Raw genomic sequence first — 6,000 nt, forward strand, 5'->3', positions numbered from 1 at the left:
CGCTATTTCTATTTCAAATCCATTAATTAAATAAATCAATCCGTCAAATAGTTAAATTTCTTGTTAGACAAGTTTTCCTAGACGTAGTTTCTCTTTCTCAAGTAAGAACAAGGTAAAAAAAAGGCATGAATTAATGTTTGCTACCACTAATTTAACTTTAAAATTTAAACATGGCTATATAATACTTAACAAAATCATAAACAAGCATAATATTAATAAGCCATAAGATTCACACACTAGGGTTGGATTGCAACCCTAGATAAAAATCTAGTTACTCATACTAAAAGGCATAGAAAGATAAATACAAGATGAAATTAAAGACATAAAACTAAAATAAAAGAAAAGGTAGAAGTTCTTCTCTAATTGTAGCTCAAACTTGCTCAAAATAGCTAAAAGTAACTAACTTCAAGTTGCCACTATGAAAGGATGCCCTAAAAAAGCTATAAAGTTCTATTTATAGGACTCTCAAAATTTATGTCAAAAATACCCTTAAGAGGGTTTGCGACCGTCAAATGAGATTTGTGATCCGTGCTATGATGGGTTGACTTTGCTTGTGCTATCAGTGAGTGAAGTTCTGTTGTCGCCCTTCAGGCATTGTGGCCGCAATATTAATTTTGTGGACCGCATTTGGAGAGGCTTTAGAATCGACTAATTACTCATTCTCTGATCATTCATTTCATTAGTGCAAACTATTTTGCGGATCAAAGTACGACCGCATATTTTCTTCTGTGGACCGCACTTTCGCCTAAGATTCTGAAGCTTTAGTTCAACTTTTGCGGCCGCATCCCTTCTTTTGCGGACCGCAACTTTACTTTTGTGGATGCAGTTCCACTTTTGCGGATCACACTTTCTCTGCCTTCTCCTCTTCACTAAAATGCCTATTAAGAATTGGGAATTAAAGTAGTACTTTCGAACTAAAAATTATAGCAAGAAGGCACTAGTAAGTGGTTAAATTTTAGTGCTCCTATCACAAACAGAGTTCGTTATAGCTACATTTCCCATAAGATATTTGGGACTACCACTATCCCCAAAGAAATGGTGTAGAATGGAGTGTGATCAACTTGTAGACAAGATCACCAATAGGATCAATGTTAGTTATTTTGGGCATGTGTCCTATGTTGGCAGAGTATTTTGAAAGAGGTAGATCAGAAGTGTAAGAGCTATCTATGGGAAACTCAACTAAAAGGAGGAAAGTGGCTTTAGTAGCATGGGATAAAGTCTATGTACCCAAGAGATATGGTGGGCTCAATATCAAAAGTAATAGGTGTTGTAATGTAGCTTCTGTTGGAAAACTATTGTGGCAGCTAACTTTAAAGAAGGATGTGTTGTGGGTGAAATGGGTTAATGGCTTCTACATGAGAAATCAGACTGATAAATGGAGTCACTCTCCCTCGCTAGATTGCAGTTGGTACTGAAAAAAGCTTAATGCAATTAAACTTGATATGGCAACATGGTATGCACAAGATAAATATTACGAATTGACTCCTGATGAAACATACTGAGTTAGTAACAGTTGTGTTGCCTTGCAAGGACTTTAAATAAAATGCATGTGGCTGACTTGATATGGTGCGGAGTTATGCAACCAAAGCATAGAGTTATTTTATGGCTGGTAGCTCAAAGCAAATTACTAACAAAGGATAGAACGGAGAAAATGAACATTCATGTGGATGATGCTACTTGTTGCCAATGTGATGAGCATATCAATTAATTACATTTACACTAGCTAGTTCACGGAGTGTAGCTGATACAAAGAGATCAGGAACAAACTTGTTGTATGGACCGGAATCAATGGGCAACATCAGGGGGTGCTGCCTAGGTTGGAATTGCTAAAAAGGAAAAGATGGAAATGAAGATGCCATATGAAACTAGTTGTGCCATATATCTGAAGCAAACATACAGAAGATTATTCCTACTACCTCTTTTAACCTTTTATGTTCTCTTTTTCTTTTTCTTTTTTTTTTAATCATCTAGATTGCAACTCTACTACCCCTTCTAATTTTTTTTGTGTTAAATAAAATATATTGGATCCATCTTGACTTTTGCTAAACCTCTCATACAGTATTTATTTTTTCCAATTTATCTCTTTTTTATTGCGATCTTATTTTGTAGGTACAACAACAACAACCCAGTAAAATCTCACTAGTGAGGTCTGGGGAGGGTAGTGTGTACGCAAACCTTACCCCTACCCCAAAGGAGTAGAGAGATTGTTTTCGAAAGACCATCGGCTCAAGAAAATAGAAAGACAAAACGGAGACAATATTAGTATCACCACATAAATCATAGGAAAAATAGGAACAACATTAAATTCAGAAGAAAGATGCAAAGCAAAAGCGATAGGTAGTAAATAGGTCATGCACTGAAAAAACGTAATAGTAAGACACAATATTGCCAATAACTATCTTAGACATAAATCCTATCAGACTAGTCACATAGAGATACTAAATAAGGCAAGACTCAATTACCTCCTAACCTACAACCCTAATACTCGACTTCCACATTTTTCTATCAAGTGTCGTATTATAACAAACAATCCGTAGGAGACATCATTTATTAAGGGATGTCATTTGACTTCACCGTTCGAATTTTTTTTCTTTTAATGTTTGTTGTTATGTCTAAATAAATTATTTAAAACATAATATGAATATATAATATAGTCGGTACAATTTAAAAGTAATACAAGGCAAATATTAGCTTGGTATTGAATCTAAAATCTAAAAGTATCACAATTTTCTTTTAAGTCTTTAGCGTAAAATTGTTGGCTTTTCTTTCCCTTTTTATGACGCTAGTTATGGATAGTGATCGATCTAATATAACTTTTACAATCAATCTCAATTCTACGGATCAACTTGTACATAAAATAGACAAATCGAAGAAGTACTTGGCCCCATTTATGCTTTACTCAAATATTAGAGGTCAACGGGTGATATATCCATCACCAATTTATACCATATTTACACTTATAACTTTCTTTTTTTATCACAAACTTACTACCAATTTACTTATTTTGCCATGTCGATATGCAATATATTGGTGTTTTTTTCTCTTTTCTTTTTAACACGCAACTAACAGAAGAGTAGTAATGATCATAATGGAATCGAGAAACCCACTATAGTTTGAACTTGTAACAAACCTACTCCGACTAATTCGGCAAACTTATTAAAGGGGAAATACTCCTTATTAGGATTTTTTTATTTTTAAAATTCAAATTTGAGACCTTTTGTTAACGATAGATATATCCTAGGAAAAATGACAATGTATAGTCTTTCTTAAAATAATAGCTGAAAAATATATACTTTTTTGCATATATATTCAAAAATATATAAATTTTATGTATTTTTACGCCTATCGAATGTAAATAATTGATAATATTTTGAAATTACAAATAAAGTAATGGATTAGTCCAATTCAACCAATAACTCTGGTGGCCAACATTTTTAGCCGCACTCGGGACTAGTTTATAGCAAGCCCAAGTCAAATAGGGCTGGCGGCTAACGGGTCCAGAACACCAATGCCACGGCCCACACGAACCACCCTTTTTTCTGTCTGTTTTCTCTTCTATTTACTGTTTTCCCCTTTTCCTTTTTTTCTTTCTTTCTTTTATTGTTGTATTTTAAAACTACAAATGCGACGTGAAATTTTTCTATAGAGGACCAAATTCTGTATCAATTAAATAAGTTACATCTTGTGTTGACAAATGATTAAAGTTGTAAGTTCCAAGTACCTAATCATTATTCTGACCAAAAAAAGAGTACCTAATCATGCACATTTCGATTATTTTTTAATAAGCAGAATAGCTTAATATATATCTCTATTTATACCAATTTGATATCTTGGCTCCCCTTACTCCATGAAATAATATCTAGACATTGCAACTTGATCAAATCTACTGTTTTAAATCCCTCTAAAGTCTAACCAATGACCTGTTGGGATATACTATTAACCATGCGGTTTAGACATAGTATTATATTTTATTTTTTATGTAATAATTATTTATTTAATTTATTCAATTCAATAAAGTACTATTTTAAATAGATCATTTGTTATATGTGTGTCCTTTTAATTATGTAGTAAACAATTTAGTTTATAAAGTCTTAACTCATGTACAGAAGATTAAATTGTTGGTTCTCATAATTAATAAACTATGTTCACAATCAAAGATATTGTTGGACAAACGATCTTGATGATTGTAGCACAAGATTATAGTATAATTTGTCTTAATTATGGGAGTAGTTTTACTCCAACTTCTTGTGCTAGTATACTCAGTGTATATTGAACGGACCAAGTAGATAAAAGATGTTTTTGTACTGAATATATAAAATATTTTCTCTAATTCACTAAATAAGCTTATACTCCTGATGTTTTAAGCGTCAATACCACACAAGAGGGGAGGTGATTTGTGTGGTACCCAATTTTCGGTTAACTGAACTATGGAAGGACCTGGTCCTTCTCGGTGTTCTAACTACTACTGTTTGCGGAATAATAAACACAAAAAATAAAGAACACAGAGATTTTTATGTGGAAAACACCTGGCTCAAAAGGTGAAAAAGCCACGACCTACTACTCAGTAGGATTTTCCCAAACTTCCCCTAAAATCACTAAGCCAAAATAGCATTTAGAAAACTCTTTGTAAACCTAAAGATTAACTCTAATCTCGTTGTGGCACACAGCCTCAACTGTTGTGACAACTTCAAGTTAACTCTAACTTGAACACTCTAGGTACCTAATACAATTGCTTCTATGAAAGCTGAAAGGTACAATGTAAAATCACCTACTACAATTGAACAAGAATAAAAGATAGACACGTGGAACTAGTTCTTCTATCTTGTTCAAGTAGCTTCAGGATTGCACACTCAAATCACACGTAAATTGCTTGCAAAATCGCCTTGCTCTTTTGCTTTCAATTTAAGTTTAACTTCTGCTTATGTGCATTACCTATAAAAGAGAACACGACTAACATTTAATAGGTTAGTAATCAGAGTTTGAGTGGGATTCAATTGCTATTCTTATAGCGTAGAAGAGTTCATGATGATCTCAAACTCTAACATTATCTTCATCCTAAACTGTGTTCTCTTCATGTAAAGAGTCTTTCTCTCTTTATCCAATATGCAATCTTTTCTATCAGATCAGGAGATATTATTGCTTGATCAGTTAGACTTATCTCCTGCACGTGCATCTCACATGTACAGGTTGATCATGACTGTGCTTCACAAGATGGACCTGGTCCATGTATGAGTTCTTTTGTCAATCTTCAAAACTTCACTTGTTCTTGGTCCATGTATTGTTGTTTGATGTTTTAAGGGTCAATACCATACAAGAGGGGGGTAATTTGTGTGGTACCCAATTTTCGCTTAACTGAACTATGGAAGGACCTGGTCCTTCTCAATATTCTAATTACTACTATTTGCAGAATAATAAACACAGAAAATAAAGAACATCGAGATTTTTACGTGGAAAACACCTGGCTCAAAAGGTGAAAAAACCACGACCTACTACTCAGTAGGATTTTTCCAAACTTTCACTAAAATTACTGAGCCAAAACAACATTTACAAAAACTCTTTGTAAACTTAAGGATTAACTCTAATCCCGTTGTGGCACACAACCTCAACTGTTGCGACAACTTCAAGTTAACTCTAACTTGAACACTCTAGGTACCTATTACAATTACTTCTATGAAAGCTGACAGGTACAATGTAAAATCACCTACTACAATTGAACTAGAATAAAAGATAGACATGGAACTAGTTCTTCTATCTCACTCAAGTAGCTTCAGGATTGCACACTCAAATTACACGTAAATTGCTTGTAAAATCGCCTTGCTCTTTTGCTCTCAATTTAAGTTTAACTTCTGCTTATGTGCATTACCTGTAAAAGAGAACACCACTAACATTTAGTAGGTTAGTAATCAGAGTTTGAGTGGGATTCAATTGCTACTCTTCTATCGTAGAAGAGTTCATGATGATCTCAAACTCTAACGCTATCTTCATCCTAAACTGTGTTCT

The sequence above is a fragment of the Nicotiana sylvestris genome, chromosome 12, assembly GCF_000393655.2.
Source record: "Nicotiana sylvestris chromosome 12, ASM39365v2, whole genome shotgun sequence".
In the NCBI taxonomy this organism is placed as follows: domain Eukaryota; kingdom Viridiplantae; phylum Streptophyta; class Magnoliopsida; order Solanales; family Solanaceae; genus Nicotiana; species Nicotiana sylvestris.